General features: G+C 41.9%; 1 long non-coding RNA gene across 1 annotated transcript in view; it reads left to right on the top strand.

Annotated features, from left to right (window-relative positions):
• The window catches only part of LOC138442201 (uncharacterized), a 98,475-nt gene that overhangs the window by 6,162 nt on the left and 72,637 nt on the right, over positions 1-19,676 (top strand). The window contains exon 2 of the long non-coding RNA XR_011257567.1: positions 9,135-9,291. This is a non-coding gene — a long non-coding RNA (uncharacterized lncRNA). The remainder of the gene's footprint in view (positions 1-9,134; positions 9,292-19,676) is intronic.

The raw sequence follows: 19,676 nt of genomic DNA, 5'->3' as shown, positions 1-19,676 counted from the left end.
CAAGCATCAGGCCCCTCTATATAAAATATGGTACAGTGGGCTACACTTCAAATCTTGATACTCTGAGCCCTTGGGTCAGTAACCATTTGTGTAAATGAATAAGCATTAGCCAGAGCCACAATGGCACCAGAGAGGGTGGAATTGAAATGTTAACAGGACATGCATCTATAAACCACCGACTAGTTGCAGGCTGGGCATTCTCCTTCTGGGATTCCTGCACTAACTGTTTGAAACGTAGGAAACTGAGGACTGTGTAGCCTAATTTAAGAAATGTATCTATAGAGGAAGGAGACTCTCCATCAAGATCCACCTTTAATTCCAGGATCAGGAGGAAAAAATGTATACTGCCTAAAGGTAAGCTAGTTACTAAACAAAATATAGATAATTGCTCCAGTACTCCAGGAATATTTTTAAATTACTTGTAATAAAAGTTCAGTCTATCTATTCATTAAATAATTGAATAATCAACTATTAAGTACCACTGAGCCACCTGGGAAGCCCATTAAATAATTAAGTATATGTATATACATACACAGTTTACCTGTATATAATATTTAACACTGAGCTGAGTAACAAAAATCTGATACTTTCGAATTGTGGTGCTGGAGAAGACTCTTGAGAGTCACTTGGACTGCAGTGAGATCAGATCAGTCAATTCTAAAGGAAATCAACCCTGAATATTCATTGGAAGGACTGATGCTGAAGCTCCAATATTTTGGCTACCCAGGGGGAAGGGTCAAATCAGTGGAAAAGACCCTGATGCTAGAAAGATTGAAAGCAAAAGGAGAAGTGGGTGGCAACGGATGAGATAGCTAGATAGCATCACTAAGTCAATGGATATGAGTTTGAGTAAACTTTGGGAGATAGTAGAGGACAGAGGAGCCCGGTGTGCTGTAGTCCACGTGATCGAAAAGTCGGACATGACTTAGTGACTAAACACCAAACAACAAATGGTTAACACTGATAAGGATCTATGGACAGATTAAAGCATGCTCATAAAATCTCAAATTCAAAGGGTAAAAACATTCTGAAAAGCAACAGAACAATATATATCAAAATTGTTGAAATGAATAGAGTCCTCTGCTCACTAATTCTGTGGCAACAAATGTCTTCTAAGAAAATAACAATACCTGGGATAAAGAAGATATGGCACATAAATGTAATGGAATATTACTCAGCCATTAAAGGGATGGATTTGAGTCCGTGGTAATGAGGTGGATGAAGCTAGAGCCTGTCATACAGAGTGAAGTAAGTCAGGAAGGGAAAAACAAATATCCTATATTAACTCATATTGATGGAATCTAGAAAAATTATACTGATGAACCTATTTTCAGGGAAGGAAAATAGATGCAGAGAACAGATTTGTGGACACAGTGAGGGCAGGAGCGGGTGGGACAGACGGAGAAAGTAGTATTGAGATATATATACTATTGTGTGTAAAGTAGATTACTGGTGGGAAGTTGCTACATAACCCAGAGAGCAGAGCCTGGTGCTCTGGGACAACCTAGAGGGGTGGAATGGGAGTGAGGGGGGAGGCTTAAGAGGGAGGGGGTATACATATCATTATGGCTGATTCCCATTGTTGTAGGGCAGAAACCAGCACGACATTGTAAAGCAGTTTTCCTCCAATTAAACAATAAATTTTTAAAAAAGATGTATAGTTTGTCTTCAGGAGAAGTTTTTGCATAGTCAATTGAGGGCAAATTAAAGGCTATAATACTTTATTCAACTCAGAGAGGGCATCTAGCATCACAAAGGAATTAGAAAAGAGAAGGCATTTTCCTCAAAGGTGGTGAAGACTGGTTATATAAGTAGACTATTAAAGGTCTTGGACATTTTGTGAATGGAAGGTGTACAAAGGATTTTTGAGTTCAGTAGGATATTTAAGGGAAGTACTTAGCTTCTGAATTTTGTTTTTCATGAAATGCTTTCAAATTCTTTATCGCAAAATTCCCAAACTGAAAATGTCCAGATTTTTAGGTTTCTATTAAGATCTGCCTTGTATATACTTGAAGGACTTTTATTTGAAAAGGTAGATGGGACCCTTTCTGTTTGATTCCAAGGAATGGAACAAGGGTTTCCATCACCTCTATAAGGAAGACCTTTCTATCAGTTATCAACATCCGTAGTAGTCAGATACCAATGAGAAACAGATGGTAATACCAAATGGAGCTATTTGAGATGGGCTTACCAGTGGAACTAGCGACAAAGGCATGGGTGGCCTGTCGGAGAATCACAAAGGATAATCTGACAACCTGGGCTAGTAAAAACAGGTTGAGATGGTTATCAGCACCCACTAGCTTGAGCGGAGCCGTGACTTCAATCAGGGACTTGCCTATCCTACATTACGCTTCAGATAGGACCCACGGAAAGAAGGAGCCGACTTCTCTCTCCCATCTACCAATATCTTGTCAGATGTTGGCTAAATCTATTGGTGAAATCTAGCTGGAAAGAAGAATACAGTTCATAGAGAAGTTTCCTTGGCAGTTCAGTGGTGAAGACTGCACGTTCACTGCTGGGGCTTGGGGTTCAATACCTGGTTGGGGAACTAGGAATCTACATGGCTTGTGACATGGCCAAAATAAAAATTAAATAAAATTAAAAACTTAAAAAAAAAAAGAATACAGTTCACAGAGATCCCCCTTCATGGAGAAAAGCAAAGGGTGGAAGAGAGTGGGGGGCAGATCTAGAGTCAGATGGAAAATAGCTGGAACACATTCAAAAAGGAATGGCCAACTGTATAAGACAGTATGTGTTTCATCATTGCTGTTGGTGAAGAAAGGCTCAATGATTGTTTCACTGGAAGATCCAAGCAGAGCATGGAGTTTGGACCAGATGGCTTAACATTTTCCATCAAATTCTGAGACTTTGTAATTCTGAGGTACCTCCACTGAGCTAGAAATGTAAACATAACCAGTGCTCCGTCATTGTGTATTATGGTCACCAGCCTCAAGTCAGGGAAATTGAGCTCCTTATTCCTTTTATTGAACTGACTGACTGACTGATTCATTTGTCAGAGCAGTAACCTTTTTGAGCATCCACACTGATTATCTGCGGAAGATTTTTACAAAGCAATAAAGCCAATGATATGTTTAATTGAAGTGTAGGTGTTGGCGATCAACAAACATGATCTGGGGTGAATGTGTAATGAGCACTCTTTACATTTGACGCCCAAAGACAAGAGTGTATGAGAAATACATTTTATAAGAGCTGATGAATATTAAGTGCTCACCATGTAGCAGACTTTAAGCTGTGTGTGTGTTCATTCTCAGTCATGTCTGACTCTTTGCAATCCCCATGGACTGTAGCTCACCAGGCTCCTCTGTCCAGGAAATTTTCCAGGCAAGAATACTGGAGTGGGTTGCCATTTCCTTCTCAAGGGGATTTTCCTGACCCAAGGATTGAACCCCTATCTCTTGCATCTCCTGCATTGACAGGTGGATTCTTTACCACTGCAGCATCTGGGAAGCCTTAAGCCATATACTTTATATTAACTCATTTCATCCTGCCAAGGATTGTTTGAACTATGTTCTGTTGTTAGTATCTTCTAATCTTTGCCCAGAAGCAGCCAGGGAAATGTACCCCTCGGATCTCTTGCAGGAGGAGCACACTTTGCTGATGGTCCTAGCAGCTGCCCCCTTGCCTTCATTACCATGAGTTCCACACTTCCCTCTGGCTGCTCCTAGCCCAGTGACAGGGCACTCCTGTCTTTCCAATGAGGTGTAAGACTCCTCCAGTGAGTGACTGTCTCAAGGACACCTACTAGAGCTTCCATATAATCCAGTTATCCCATTCCTGGGCATCTGTTTGGAGAAAACAATAATTCAAAAAGGTACATGCGTACCAGTGTTCATGGGGCTCCCCTCGTGGCTCAGTGGTAAAGAATTTGCCTGCAATGCAAGAGACCTGGGTTTGATCCCTGCATCAGGAAGACCCCCTGGAGAAGGGAATGGCAACCTACTCCAGTATTCTTGCCTGGAAAATTCCAGGATAAAGGAACCTGGCAGACTACAGTCTATGGAGTTGCAAAGTCAGACATGACTTAGGATATATATTTTATATATATATATATATATATATATGTAGGAATATTATGTCACCATGAGAAATGATTAAATAATGTGAAATGATACCATTTTTAGCAACATGGATGGACCTAGAGATCATTGTACTAAGTGCAGTAAGTCTGCTAGAGAAATACAAATATCATATGATATCACTTCTATGTAGAATCTAGAAAAATAATAAAAATGAACTTATTTACAAAACAGAAAGAAACTCACAGACATGGAAAACAAACTTACAGTTACCAAAGGGGAAAGTTGGGGGATGTGATAAATTAGGAGGTTGGGATTAACATATACACAATACACTATATAAAATAACCAACTAGGACCTTCTTCATATCACAAGGAACTCTACTCAGTAGTCTGCAATGACCTATATGGGAAAAGAATCTGAAAAAGGGTAGATACATGTATATGTATAACTGAATCACTTTGCTATATACCTGAAACTAACACAATATTGTAAATCAACTCTGCTATAAATAAAAATATTTTCAAAGATAAATACATGAGGTGATGAGTGTATGAATTAATTTAACAGGGGGCACTGCCACAGTGCCCATTTATTTCAAATCATCGCATTGTACAGTCTGGACATCTCACAGATTGTGTCAATTATAACTCAATAAAGTTGAAAAAGAGAATTAAAATAAAAGGAAAGAACACACATTAGCCTGGCCAGAACTTTCTTGAAAGTGTGTTTCAGTCAAAGACCCTTCGTTCTCAAACCTTCTTCCTCCTTTTTCTTCTTCCACCCATATCAGAACCACATAGAGGAGGGAAGGCTTTTCCTGCTTTATCCTGCTCTCTGCATGCTACAGACTGTTTTAACCCCTTCTCCTGCTCGTAACCTCTCTTTCTCTCTCCCATAAGAGGAAACTGAACATCTGAAAGTCAGGAAGCAAGCCCTCATCAGAAACCCAATTCCCAGTACCTTGATCTTAGACTTCCCAGTCTCCAAAATGTTGATAAAATATTTTTCTGTGGCTTTAACCACCCGCTCCATGGTATTAATATTTCGCTCTGGCGGCCTGTGCTGCAACTGACCCACACCCCCAGTAAGTGTCTAACACGTGCAGTCCCATCTTGACATCTGGTTCTGAGTGGACCCACACGAACGCACACACCATCAGGACTCTCATGTGTTTGCCTAAGTTCACAGGCCTAGGATGGAGCTCAGCCACAGGCAGCTGGACTCAAGGGTCTACCTGTTTCCCACACTGCCTCTTGAATTACCGCCTCACTTCTCTTGCCTAAGGACATCTTTTTGGAATCCCTTCTATCTTCATTTAACCAAGACATTTCTGCTTTCTTTATCTATTTTGTCAGACTTGAAGTCAGACATCTGTTGTATCCTATTTGAGACTTCGGCACTTCAGGAAAACACCTCTGGTACTTTCTTTCATTCTCATGATGGAGCTGCATTCAGATGTCTCTTCTCTCTCAGTCTCCCGAGGCAATTTAGACAGATGTGAATGTAACCGATTCCAGCATTTCCCAGCTGCAAAACTTCAGACACACTGACTGCCCTGAGGTTTTGTTTAATTATATGAGGAAAAAAAAATGAGAACATCCATTCCTAACTCATGGGTTCCTTGGAGGACTCAGTGAGTGAACATATAAGGACCTAGGACACTAGCTGATCCACAAAGCCATTTATAAATAATATGGTCTACTCCTATTTACAGACACTTTTTGATTTATTTAAATGTATTGCTCTTGAATCTATTGCCTACAAGTGCATAAAATGTTGGCATTTGCAACACTCCTTCCCTCCTGAAATTTATGATGAATATACTCATGGCATCTGACTCAGATTTTGTACCTAGATTTGACATTTCCCCTTATATTCCTGGGAATCAAGAGAAAACATTTTGATTTCCCAGCTTGACTGTCTCATTCCCAAAGTTTCTTTTGAACTTGATAGTCAAGCTCATACTAACTTCTGAGTAATTGCGCCAGTTTATGGCAGAAGTGAGTTCTTTCCAAGGAAGAAAAGTGAGTCAGGAAAGTCATTCTTTCTCACTAGGATTCCATCTTCAACAGAAATTATTCTACTTTCAACTATTGTTAATTATTCTTTACTTGAACCCATCTTTTTTAAAAAAAAGTTCAAAACCAATTTTAAAAGCCATTTTGAAAGTTGGAAATGAGAAGCGGCCTGTTATCCTGGAACTGGAATGGCCTTTAGAGAAACAGAGGTGAGAATTCTGCTCTACTGATGTTGAGCTGTGTCACCTTATACAGTTTCCATAACTTCTCTGTGTTCATTTCCTGCAACTGGAGGAGGAGTAGAAGATTATCTTTCTTAAGATTACTTCTTTGGAGGATTAAATGAAACTATGAACAAAGCGCCTCCTTGCCGACAGGGAGGTGCACCTAAATACACGGTCGTTTGCATTGTACGTGATATTCTCTTTAATTTTGTATCCATACCATCTCTTCTCTTTCTAAATTATTAAGTGTTCAAAGCTCTTTAGGATCTTTGAGAACTTCCAATAAAGAAATTCCACTGTTTTTGGTTTCAAGAAAGTTTAGGATGGCCTGCTGGAACTTGGAGGTTCCACTCATGATTAATATAACTAATGGACTCTGTTATAGGTTTTTGTTCCTTTGTTTATTTTAAATAAGAAGAGCTATTCATTATCGGCATCAAACATATAGGTTTCGTTGAGAAGTTAAATCCCAGGTCCCACACAATACTCCTTTGTCTGTATTTATTTCCTTGCTTACTGGTCTTGAAAAGGCTCCTTTTGAACATACTAGAACACCTGGAAAGTCCCACTGGATGAACCGTTGGGTCATTACCTGCATTGTGAAACACCTAGGGCAGGAGCTGTTTCCTGTTCCTATAAGTTCTGGAAGAATTATACTATTCTCTGAAGAATAATGCACCTTATTGTGTTATCTTCTTAAAAAGGATTTTGTTGCATATGCTATGATTTTTAAAAAGCTTAAAAAGCTTTTTGTTCTCTAGCTCACTTCTTAATGCGTCTCTCTGCATGGCAAGCTCTGATGTTGACAAGCAAAAGCATACGCTTGTGTTGTGCCATGAGGCTTTCATAACATTAGCTTATAGGAATTCTTGGCCCTGGAATAAGTGACTGCATCTCGGTGAGATGGGCTCATGGCTGGGGTGCAAGGCCTCTGAGCTCTTGTGATAATCGGTGACTTTCCTGAGCCGTATGTCTGTGTTAAGTTTTCTTCTTACTATGCCACTTTAGACATTCTCCCTTCATGCATCATCCAGTGAAAAATAAACTAAAAAGTAAATAAAATATTTATTTTAGGCTCCTGAAAAGAATCCATAAGCCCTGCTTTTGACTTTGTGACAGTCCACCTCCCGAATGGATCCCAGGACATCCTTAAAGAACAAGACTTGTCCCTGCGGCTGAACCGTGTCGGCAACCTCACTCTCGGACTCCAGGAGGAGTCTCGCAGAGTGGAAGTGACCCTGGAATCCTGACACCACCACTTGCTAGCTCTTTGCACTTGGGCTACTGAACTCTGTACCTCAGTTTCCTCTTCTATAAAATAAGAATATAATACCCATTTTAGTGGTGTTTTTTGAGGGCAGGATATTCCGTACAAAAGTATCTGATACGTAATGGACCTCAGTAAATGTAACCTCTCATCATTGCTGTTTTTCCCTCTCCCTTCACATGTTCCCTGATACTGAGTCATTGAGTCACAATCCATCTACTTTGCTCTAAGCCTGTCTCCCTGTTTGTAAACAAAGAGTGACCAACAGACTGGTCAGATCTTGCAGAGTCATGCTAAGTCTCACCAGTTCTCGGTGACTTTGGAAATTTGTTTCATCTGCAACTTGATTTTCTCGTCTGTATGGGGCATCACACCATCATTGTGTGTATGTGTTAGTTGCTCATTTGTGTCCGACTCTTGGCCACTCCATGGACTGTAGTCCACCACCACCTCACAGGCCTCTCTGTCCGTGGGATTTCCCAGGCAAGAATACTGGAGTGGGTAGCCATTCCCTTCTCCGGGGATCTTCCCGAGCCAGGGATTGAACCTGGGTCTCCTGCAGTGCAGGCAGATTCTTTACCATATGAGCCACCCATCATTAGGGATGATATAAAGATGACATGAGCTAATTCCTGTTAAGAGATTTATAAAATTGCCTGGTAGTACTGCTACCCAATAAGTTATATCAACATGTATGCACAATTGAGTTATATAAAGCTTTGAGCCCACAACATACTGGGGTTGCTCTTTTAAGAATCCCCTTTGTGTCTACTTGCTAATGTTCGTTTTTTCACTCCTGTAAGAGTCAACTTGCACTGTGTCTTGTTTGTTTTGTTTTTTTCTTTTTATAAAGCAGACCATTGTTCTGAAGAGCAGAGCCTTCACTTTTGAGAGTGGAGGCACAGAGCAGGTGTCACTGCTCCTGTTCTTACAGCTGTCCATAGAATGGCATAATTCATATAGGGACACTGAATACATTGCTACGCTGAAAAGTGAAATTCAGCTAAATAAATATTCATAAAGTGCCATTTACAAAATGAGTATCTGTGCTAAGTGAATATGCATAAAGCAAAACCTCATTGAACAGGTACAGGATTTAACCAAGTTATAAAATTCATTAACCAGTGAGCACACTGGTCCATTAACAAATTAATCAGCTCTCTTTAAAAATGAATTCATAATTGAATGGCTTATTATACTGCTCTTTCCTCATTGAAGACTTTTAATACAGGAATAGTGAACAAGGAGGCAAGGAAGGGGACTTCCCTGGTGGTTCAGAGGCTGAGACACAGACTCTTCAAATGCAGGGTCCCGGGTTCAATCCCTGGTCAGTGAACTAGATCCCAACTAAAGATATCACGTGCTGCAACAGACCTGGTGCAGCCAAATAAAGAGGCAGAGAAGGTGTAGCTAAGGTGTTTCTGTATCTTTGAAATGCTCCTAAAGGTGTACTGAGTCTTTGGTGAAGACTCATGTAAATTAATTGCATGACTGTGAAAGGACACAGTGTTTTTTGTTTTGCTGGTTTTGGTGTTTCTGACATTTACTAAAAGTCAATGAGCATTCCTCATTTAATTTTCATAGGCAGCTTCGTGGGGATAGGGAGCCGTTTCGCCTTGGAGTTGGCTTGGAGAGCATTACGGGCCACCAGCGTCTCAGAGCCGGGACGTCACTGAGAGCTGTCTGATTCTGCAGGCTGAGCTCCTTCAGTCACAGCTGCCAAGTGGAGATGTTAACACTGGTAACCGCCCTAACTGACGGCAGGATGTTAGCCAAGCTCTGCAGCGAAGCCCTGCTGCAGGCGTTTGCCTCTGTTCACAGACTTGCTGCCCAAACCTGCCGCCTGTGATAACTATTCTTGGCAATTTTCCTGTCCTCCTCTCGTGAGCAAGTATCCTGTCCGTAGCCCTCAGCAAAGCCCTGGTATCAACGGGGGCTTTATCACACTGGAATCATTCCAACTTAAGGTTGAGGGAAGCCCAGAGGCCATATCCTTAAACCTAGTTGGAATCAGTCAGGTTCATTGTCTTAAAGAGAAACAGAGCCAGCATTTAAGGAAAGTCAAGGTGGTTGTGGGTCACAGAAATTCAGAGCTGGGTGTCCTGTGTTCACACCCCTCATTTCCTCATAGATGAGGAAACTAAAACCTTCTTTCTTATGCTTTTATTGGCCAAGTTGTGTAGCTTGGGGAAAAAAAAAAAAAAAACAGTCCATCAGTGTTTAAAGCTGAAATAGCAACTGTTATGGGTTGAAGTGTGACTTCCCAAATGTACTTGCTGAAGTCCTAATGCCCAATACCCCTAAATACGACCTTGTGTGGAGGCAGAGTCTTTACAGAGGGAATCAGGTTAAAGGGAGGCCGTCAGCATGGGCCCTAATATTGAGTTGGACAAAATATTCTTCGGGTTTGTCAAAAGGGTGTATAGAGAAACCCGAATGAACTTTCTGGTCAACTCAATACGATAGGACTTGTGTTCCAGCCAGAAAGATTCTCGACCCAGAGACGGACACCTGCAGGGGGAAGACAGTGTCAGGGGACAGAGGGAGAAGGTGACCCTATTAGCCTGCTCAGGCTGCCGTAACAAAGTGCCACAGGCCGGGAGACTTGAAAAACATATGTGCTATTTTGTCACGATTCTGTTTTAGAAGTCCGAGATCAAAGTGTCAGCAGGGGGAGATTTCTTCTGAGGCGTCTCTCCTTGGCTTGCCGAGGGCTGTGGCTTCACGGGAGATCCCTGTGTGTGTCTGTGTCCCACTACCCTCTTTCTGTCATATTATTAGATCAAGGCTCACCCAGAGGACTTCATCTTAACCGAATCACCCCTTTGAATCCCTTATCTCCAATTATAGTCACATTCTGGAATATGGGGGGGGGGTGGGGCAGAGAGTGGTTTAGGGCTTCAATGTTTGAATTTGGGGCAACACAGTGGACCCCCAAACAGCATCCATCTACAAACCAAAAAGAGAGGCATGTGACAGCTACCTCTTTTATAACCACCAGAAGGAGTCAGCCCTGCTGATACCTTGCTCCTGGACTTCTAGCCTCCAGAACTAAGAGAAAATAAAAGGAGTTTGTGATATTTTGACAGGCAGCCATAGAAAACTAACACAATGATGTTTCTCTCAAAGTGCCTGCCTGGAGTTTTCAGCCACCCGTTGCACAGGTCTAGAGATTTTCGCTGATTTCTAAAAAAACAAAGTGGCCTCTTTTGCACCCAGGTTCCTATCCTATAAGAAAATTGTTTCTGTCTTGTATTGTTTCATCCTAGTCTCTCACCAGGTCATTCTATTGGGTTTGGAGTATTTTATAAATGGCTTACGTTTTGAGGGAGAAAACAAGACGTATCATTTTAGGGTGATAAGTATCCCAGACAAATTTGGTAGGGATTTGAAATTTACGAGAAAACATTCTGAAATTGTGTTCTCAGAAAGTCTGCAAAACGAAGGCCCCTTTCTCCATCCTCTGGACGTTTCTCATAAGACAAGGCAGCAGTTTCTTCACTTGTGTCCCTGTTCATCCTCCTGTGGGTATGAAGGAGTGGACCCTTCACACCTGAGTGACAGGTGTGTTATACTGCACTCCAACTTATTCCTCCCTGCCAAGTCCAGTCCAAGCTCTGTCACTGATCTCAAAGAAGCAGCACTTACCAGTGGTGCCAAGTGAGATCGTAATTCTCTGCCCAGGACTTGAACCTGTAGCCTGGATGAAAACCAGGAATCCTGGTCAGCAAACCAGCAAGGGCTACAGGCTAGAGCTATTTTCTCCTGGATCTTTGCCCCCAGTGAAAAATACATTTCCAGGTAAAAAGTGTATTACTAAAGACATACCACAACAAGTGGGAAGAGAGTACACAGAGAAATGGTTTCTCTAGTTAAGATAGAAGCAAGGCGTATGCACACTGAGAAAGAAAGGACATGGGCAGCCCCTAGTGCCGAGGAGTGCAGTAAAGAGGAGTTTAGTCACTTATACAGGTCAGTTCTTCTGAGTCTTTGCTTCAGTTCAGTCGCTCACTCATGTCTGACTCTTTGCAATCCCATGGACTGTAGCATACCAGGCCTCCCTGTCCATCAACTCCCAGAGCTTGCTCAAACTCATGTCCATTGAGTCAGTGATGCCATCTGACCATCTCATCCTCTGTCATCCCCTTCTCCTCCTGCCTTCAATCTTTCCCAGCATCAGGGTCTTTTCTAATGAACCAGTTCTTTGCATCAGGTGGCCCGAGTATTGGAGCTTCAGCTTCAGCATCAGTTGTTCCAATGAATATTCAGGACTGATTTCCTTTGTTTACATTTGACCAATTATCTTGCTTCTTTTTCCACACCTAATGTACCCTAGGACCCTGCTCAACAGCTTTTTTACCTGAGATGGACTGCAGCCCAGAGGTTTATGGGATCACATATTAGCATCACATATTATGGGGTAGTGGCCCCTCTTTTTTGACCCCCCAGGAGCCTTTCTGTGCACATGAAATGTCTCTCTTGCCCCAAGGATAGGAAATGACCTCCTGATCCTTTACTCTAATGAGGTTTAGCCCTTGTCTGCTCCTGCCATGACTGGTTATTTTAAAGCTTCCACAGGAGACAAAGTCTGACTGTTTTACCCTGTTTCAATTGTTACTTCCATTTTGGAGAGCAGACAGGAAGATGGTTATAAATACCTAACCTGGAGCCCACCTAGCCCCAGCCTCAAAAGATGCGAACAGGAGGCTAGTTTTAAGTGTCTAGCCTGGAGCCCACTTTTTTCCTGCCCCAAGAAATGTAAACAGGAAGCCAGCTGTAAATGCCTAGCCTACAGCTCATCTGTCTCCTGCCTCACTACTGGTTGAACTGTGTCCCTCCAAATTAATGTTTTTAAGACTTAACCTGCTTTTAGACTTCTCCAGTGGCTCAGTGGTAAAGAATTTGCTTACAGTCTGGGAGACACAGGAGATGTAGGTTCAGTCCCTTCTGGTTGGGAAGATCCCGTGCAGGAAGAAACGGCAACCCACTCCAGTATTTTTGCCTGAAAAATACCATAGAGAGAAGAGCCTGGTGGAAGACAGTTCATAGGGTTGCAAAGAGTCGGACAAATTGGAAACAGCTGGGCACGTAAGCACATATAACCCCCTTTACCCCAGAAGGTGCCCTGTTTGGAGACAGGGTCTTCATGGAAGAAACTGAGCTATAGTGAGGTCACCGTGTGCTCAGTCATTCTGTGCACTGTCATGTTCAACTCTTTGCAACCGCAGGGACTGTAGCCCACCAGGCTCCTCTCTCCATGGGATTCTTCAGGCAAGAATACTGGAATGGGCTGCCATTCCCTTCTCCAGGGGATCTTCCTAACCCAGGGATCGAACCTGTGTTCACCTGTGTCTCCAGCATTGGCTGGCAGCTTGGCAGCCACCAAGGAAGGCAGTGAGGTCACTGGAGGAGCCTAATCCAGTATGATTGGTATCCTTATAAAGAGGGAAAATCTGGAGTCAGGCAGGCATGGAGAAAAGTCTAAGTGAAGAGACATAGATAGACGATGGTCATGTACAAGCTTAAGAGAAAGGTCTGGAATCAATCTTTCGCTCATGGTGCTCAGAATGAACCAATCTTGCTGACTCCTTGATTTCTAGACTCCAGAACTGTGGGACAAAACAATTCTTTTGTTTAAACCACTCAACTTGTGGTACTTTGTTACAGAAGCTCTAGAAAACTAATGCTGCAGGGCTCATGTGTCTTATCCCACTCTGCCCTTACCTGCCTTGATCCAGCCTCTTCTCCTCCCAAACTTCAGGTTTATCCCACCATTGTCCTTATCTTCCACTGTCAGCCACTCCCAGCACAGCACTGGCCTTGGAGGAAACTTTTAATGAATTCCTAGGGAATGGATTTCATTTGCAAAGAGCACAGATTAGAGCACAGAATCTTCAGGACTACTGGCCCTGCCTAGGTCACCCTTCAGAAGGATGTGTCTGCTAAATAGGGGAATAGAAAAAAAGTCGTTCTGAAATTGTGTAACTCAGACTGGGATTTGAACCCACGTTCTTTTAACTGAAATCAAACATCTGGTCTCCAGACCTAGCGAAACTCAGGCTCTTGATGTCTCATCTCAGAAAGAATTCAGTGAGAGGAATATTGGCAATTTGGGGGAAGGGATGGGATTTCCAGAATTGGGCCACTGCCCACTTGTTGACCTTATGTGGTCAGTTTTTGAACAGTCCTGGTGCTGGCAGTTGTATCATTTAGCTTCCTGATGCATTACAGTGAAGGTATCACGAGGCTCAAAGTCTAGAGGAAGTCTCATACACCATCTTGGATCTAATTGGTTCTACCTATTCATATCAACATGTACCTATGGCTAACAACATGTTCCAACAAAGTATCTATGGCTATGGCCTTCTTTTAAAGGCTGTGTCCTACCCCTTTATCTCCTGTTTCAATTCTGCAGTCATTCTGACAGTATCAAGAGACAGCTCCAGGAAAAGTGATCAACATGGTCTTGGTCTTTGCCATCTTATTTATTTATTTGTTACATAATTTTTTATGTATTTAATTTTTAAAATTTTTATTTTTACTTTATTTTGCTTTATAAGGGAAAAGGGAACCCTCTTACACTGTTGGTGGGAATGCAGACTAGTACAGCCACTATGGAGAATAGTGTGGAGATTCCTTAAAAAATTGCAAATAGAACTGCCTTATGACCCAGCAATCCCACTGCTGGGCATACACACCGAGGAAATCAGAATTGAAAGAGACACGTGTACCCCAATGTTTATCGCAGCACTGTTTATAGTAGCCAGGACATGGAAGCAGCCTAGATGTCCTCAGCCGATGAATGGATAAGAAAGCTGTGGTGCATATACACAATGGAGTATTACTCTTGCCGCTTTATTTTGCACTTGGTTCCTGCACGCATATGTGCTAAGTTGGTTCAGTCACGTCTGACTCGTTGCAACCCTATGGACTGTAGCCCGCCAAACTCCTCTGTCCGTGGGATTCCCCAGGCAAGAATACTGGAGTGGGTTGCCATTTCCTTCTCCAGCAGATCACCCCGACCCAGGGATGGAACCCCAGTCTCCTACGTCTCCTGCGGTGGCAGGCAGATTCTCTACCTCTAGTGCCACCTGGGAAGCCCACTTGGTTCCTGATAATTCATCAAATAGGGAACATGTGTCAAAAATGATTACTAGGATTACACTGTATTTCCAAATATCACAGTGGACTGAAGGAGACGCTTAACCTTAGAGACCTTGGAGATGAGACTTTCCTGGAACACGGTTTACAACACTGTAACTTAAGATCTTTTGCCCTGTTGTCCAGGTGATTATATGTAACTAATATTGCAGGAGAGAACAAGGTACTGTGAACTCATGCAATGCTTATCTTCTTGAATCTCAAGAAATTATCTTTTCTAGGAGTGACTAACTTTTTTGAAATTGTTAAAACTTGAGTCCTTTAGACTTTTAAGTTTAGAATGATACTATTCTTGATGAATTCTTTCATGGCAATGAAGAGCATTTTCCTGTGTCCTCAGATGGGAAAGCTCTTTTCTGGAAAACTATTTTCATGTTCATAATATTTGTGGGATCATAATATGTATCTTTAAGCTTCACTGAAAGGCAAGTATTCCCCTGAGGGTATGTTTATATACGTTAAGATTTTCCATTTGTTTACTCTGGGGTACTATTCTTCTGAAATTCCTATTTCTTCTTGAAGGCAGCTTATGTAAGTGGAGAGATCATGCATGTTGGATCAAACATCTTAAATCAAAGGAGTTCTATAAGTTACGAATGGTATATAGTAACTATAACTAGCAAACACAGTACATGTTACATGTTGCTTCATCTCTTTCCTGATTGGACAATATATGTCAAACTAGTTAGAATTGTGAATAAAATAAAACGGGTGTTACATGTTGGCCTGAGTAGTAGTCTAGTGAAAGTTGTACATGAACTTCAATTTCTGAAGTTTTTTGGTGTTTTGAAGGGTGTGTGTGTGTGTGTGTGTGTGTGTGTGTGTGCCTGTGTGTGTGTGTATCCTTGCTTCTCAGTCTGCTTGTAGGTGGGTAATGAGTGCTGTGCTTCAAGATATATTTGGGATTGAATCTTGTTGTATCAGTTTGCTAAGACTTTTATAACAAAACTCTACAAACTAAGGGCTTAAAAAGCAGAGATATGTTATCCCACAACTCAAGGGTCCAGAGCCGAAGATCAAGATATCAGCAGGGTTGCTTCTCTCTGTAGACTGTGAGAAAGAATCTGTTTCATGCCCCACTCCCAGCTTCTGGGGCTTTGCTAGCAATCTTTTGCATCCTGTGGCTTATAGAAGCATCACCCTTTATGTTCACATGGCATTCTCCCTGCGTGTCTGGTTGCTCAGATGGTAAAGAATCTGCCTGCAATGCAGAGACGTGGGTATGATCCCATGGTTGGGAAGATGCCCAGAAGAAGGGAATGTGTATCCTCTCCAGTATTCTTGTCTGGAGAATTCCACGGACAGAGGAACCTGGCAGGATACAGTCCATGGAATCACAAAAGAGTCAGACGCTACTGAGTGACTAACACTTTCACTTTTTCCCTGGATGCATGCTTTCCTCCAAATTTCCTCTTCATTTAAGGACACCAGTGCAACTGGATTAAAGCCCACTCCAAAGACCTCATTTTAACCCAATTCAGTCAGTCAGTCAGTTCAGTCAGTCAGTCAGTTCAGTCACTCAGTCGTGTCCGACTCTTTGCAACCCCATGAATCACGCCAGGCCTCCCTGTCCATCACCAAATCCCAGAGTTCACTCAGGCTCACGTCCACCGAGTCAGTGATGCCATCCAGCCATCTCATCCTCTGTCGTCCCCTTCTTCTCCTGCCCCCAATCCCTCCCAGCATCCAAGCCTTTTCCAATGAGTCAACCTTCATACAGTCACATTCTGAGGTGCTGGGATCAAGACTTCAACAAACAGGTTTGGAGGAAGAAGGACGCAATTCAGCTCATAATATCTGGCATTTCCAGTGACTTGCTTTAGTGCCAGGCAAGTCATTTGACCTTTCTTCAGTCTCAGCTGCCTCATCTGTGAGAGGAAGCACACCTCCCAGGAGGTATGTGAGAATTTCTGATGATATTGTAACATACGGAAAGGTGACTGGCAAAGTGCTACCAATGGGTGTTAGACCAGGGAGATGTTACCGCACTGCAGCAGGACATGCGAGTGAGAGCCTAGGGCAGTTGTCGGGGTACATGAGCTTCAAAACCTAATAAGGGAAGTGAAGACTGTTTGATAAGCCTCTACCATGTGCCCATATGACTCCAGTCATATTATTACTGATGGGGAACTCAGGTTTGCCTGGCTCTGTCTGAAAAGAGCTGAGGGAGTGGGCTGCAAGCATCAAGTTGCTTGAACTGGGCTTGTTGGGATTTTTTTTTTTTGGCTGAAATCTAAAGAGGAGGAATAGTTGTCAGAGGAGTCACAGTCATAGGCATAATCACAGCCTATGGGCTGAAGCTAGACGTGAGAAAATTCACAGGAGAAACTAAAGCAACTCTTCTTTGGAGGCATACTGGGGATCCAGGATCTGCACCAACCCGCTGAAATCCCAAGGGTTTTGTAGGTTTGAGATGCCCTGGAGGAAGCATCCTTAGCTGGGCATGCTAACTTCTTGGGCCAGCAAAGCAGGTGCTGTGGAACACACACCAGGAGGAGCGGGCAGGGCTGGCCTTGATCCTGGATGTGAGTGGCTCAAAAGTTCCCAGAAAGAATACCGCAATGGAGGGGGCACTTTAAAGGGAATTGAGGTCATATGATTATGCTGCAAAGTTAAATCAATACATTTATGAAATCCACCTGTACCCCTAAGCTGAGAAGACTGGGGAGCTTTCACATTTCTCATTGGATTTCAACCTTATAAACACCCATGACGTTGTTACTATGTCCCATTTAAAGAATTAAGAGAATGAGCCTCTTCATTTAAGCTGTTAGCCTAAGTACTTCTCAAATAGGTCCTATTTTGCCTGCACAGTCTAAAACACATGCACCCATCACTCATACTTTATTTGTACCTGATATTTTTAAAATTGATATTAATTGCTTAGAGCTGTCTTGAGAAACAATTCACATATATAAAGTCAAGGACTTACTGTCATATATATATATATATATATATATATATATATATATATGTCGCAAAGAGTCGGACACGACTGAGCGACTGAACTGAACTGATACATATATTACCCATGAAAGTGAAAGTGTTAGTTGCTCAGGTGTGTGGGACCCTTTGCAACTCCATAGACTATAGCCACCAGATGCTTCTGTCCATGGGATTCTCCAGGCAAGAATACTGGAGTGGGTATCCATTCTCTTTTCCAGCGGATTGTTCTCATCCAGGGATCTTTCATAACAGGCAGATTCTTTACCATCTGAGTCACCAGGGAAGAACTGTTATACAAATATAAATATAAGGTTGCACACTGATTTCAATAATTACATATTTATTTATCATATATATATTTGTTTATCTCTTTATTTATGTGTATTATATGTATAATATATAATATGTATTTATGAATATACATGTCTGAAGTCAAGGGCTTACTTATATTCAGTTCAGTTCAGCTCAGTCACTCAGTCGCGTCCAACTCTTTGCGACCCCATGAATCGCAGCACGCCAGGCCTCCCTGTCCATCACCAACTCCCGGAGTTCACTCAGACTCACGTCCATTGAGTCCGTGATGCCACCCAGCCATCTCATCCTCTGTCGTCCCCTTCTCCTCCTGCCCCCAATCCCTCCCAGCATCAGAGTCTTTTCCAATGAGTCAACTCTTTGCATCAGGTGGCCAAAGTACTGGAGTTTCAGCTTTAGCATCATTCCTGCCAAAGAAATCCCAGGGCTGAACTCCTTCAAAACAGACTGGTTGGATCTCCTTGCAGTCCAAGGGACTCTCACGAGTCTTCTCCAACACCACACTTCAAAAGCATCAATTCTTCGGTGCTCAACTTTCTTCACAGTCCAACTCTCACATCCATACATGACCACAGGAGAAACCATAGCCTTGACTAGACGGACCTTTGTTGGCAAAGTAATGTCTCTCCTTTTGATATAATGTTTATAATGTTACTCCTTTTCTTCCAAGGAGTAAGCATCTTTTAATTTCATGGCTGCAATCACCATCTGCAGTGATTTTGGAGCCCCGAAAAATAAAGTCTGACACTGTTTCCACTGTTTCCCCATCTATTTCCCATGAAGTGATGGGACTGGATGTCATGATCTTAGTTTTCTGAATGTTGAGCTTTAAGCCAACTTTTTCACTCTCCTCTTTCACTTTCATCAAGAGGCTTTTTAGTTCCTCTTCACTTTCTGCCATAAGGGTGGTGTCATCTGCATATCTGAGGTTGTTGATCTTTCTCCCAGCAATCTTGATTCCAGCTTGTGCTTCTCCCAGTCCAGCGTTTCTCATGATGTGCTCTGCATAGAAGTTAAATAAGCAGGGTGACAATATACAGCCTTGGCATACTCCTTTTCTTATTTGGAACCAGTCTGTTGTTCCATGTCCAGTTCTAACTGTTGCTTCCTGACCTGCATATTGGTTTCTTAAGAGGCAGGTCAGGTGGTCTGTAATTCTCATCTCTTTCAGTATTTTCTACAGTTTATTGTGACCCACACAGTCAAAGGCTTTGGCATAGTCAATAAAGCAGAAATAGATGTTTTTCTGAAACTCTCTTGCTTTTTCCATGATTCAGCAGATGGTGGCAATTTGATCTCTGGTTCCTCTGCCATAGATAAACAGGAAGCCCTAAAGTCAAGGGCTTCCTGTTTATATATACATACATATATATATAAATATAATTTTCACATAATTTTATATGAAATGTATATAGTTTATATAATTTTATATGAAATGTATATATTTTATATAACTTTATATGAAAAATATATATTTATATAACTTTATATGAAATATATATTTACATGCATTTTTATATTTGTGAATATATAATATAAATAAGCCCTTGACTTCAGACAATATATACTTATGTATGCATATATATATATATGATACACATAAAATAAATAATCAAAATAAATTTTAAAAATATCAGGTACAAATAAAGTACAAGTGGTGGGCACATTTGTTTCAGACTGTGCAGGTAATAAAGGACTTATTTGGGA

The sequence above is a fragment of the Ovis canadensis genome, chromosome 6, assembly GCF_042477335.2.
Source record: "Ovis canadensis isolate MfBH-ARS-UI-01 breed Bighorn chromosome 6, ARS-UI_OviCan_v2, whole genome shotgun sequence".
Taxonomy (NCBI): Eukaryota; Metazoa; Chordata; class Mammalia; order Artiodactyla; family Bovidae; genus Ovis; species Ovis canadensis.
Note: the sequence above shows the minus strand (reverse complement) of the source record. Positions and strands in the feature narration are given on the sequence as shown.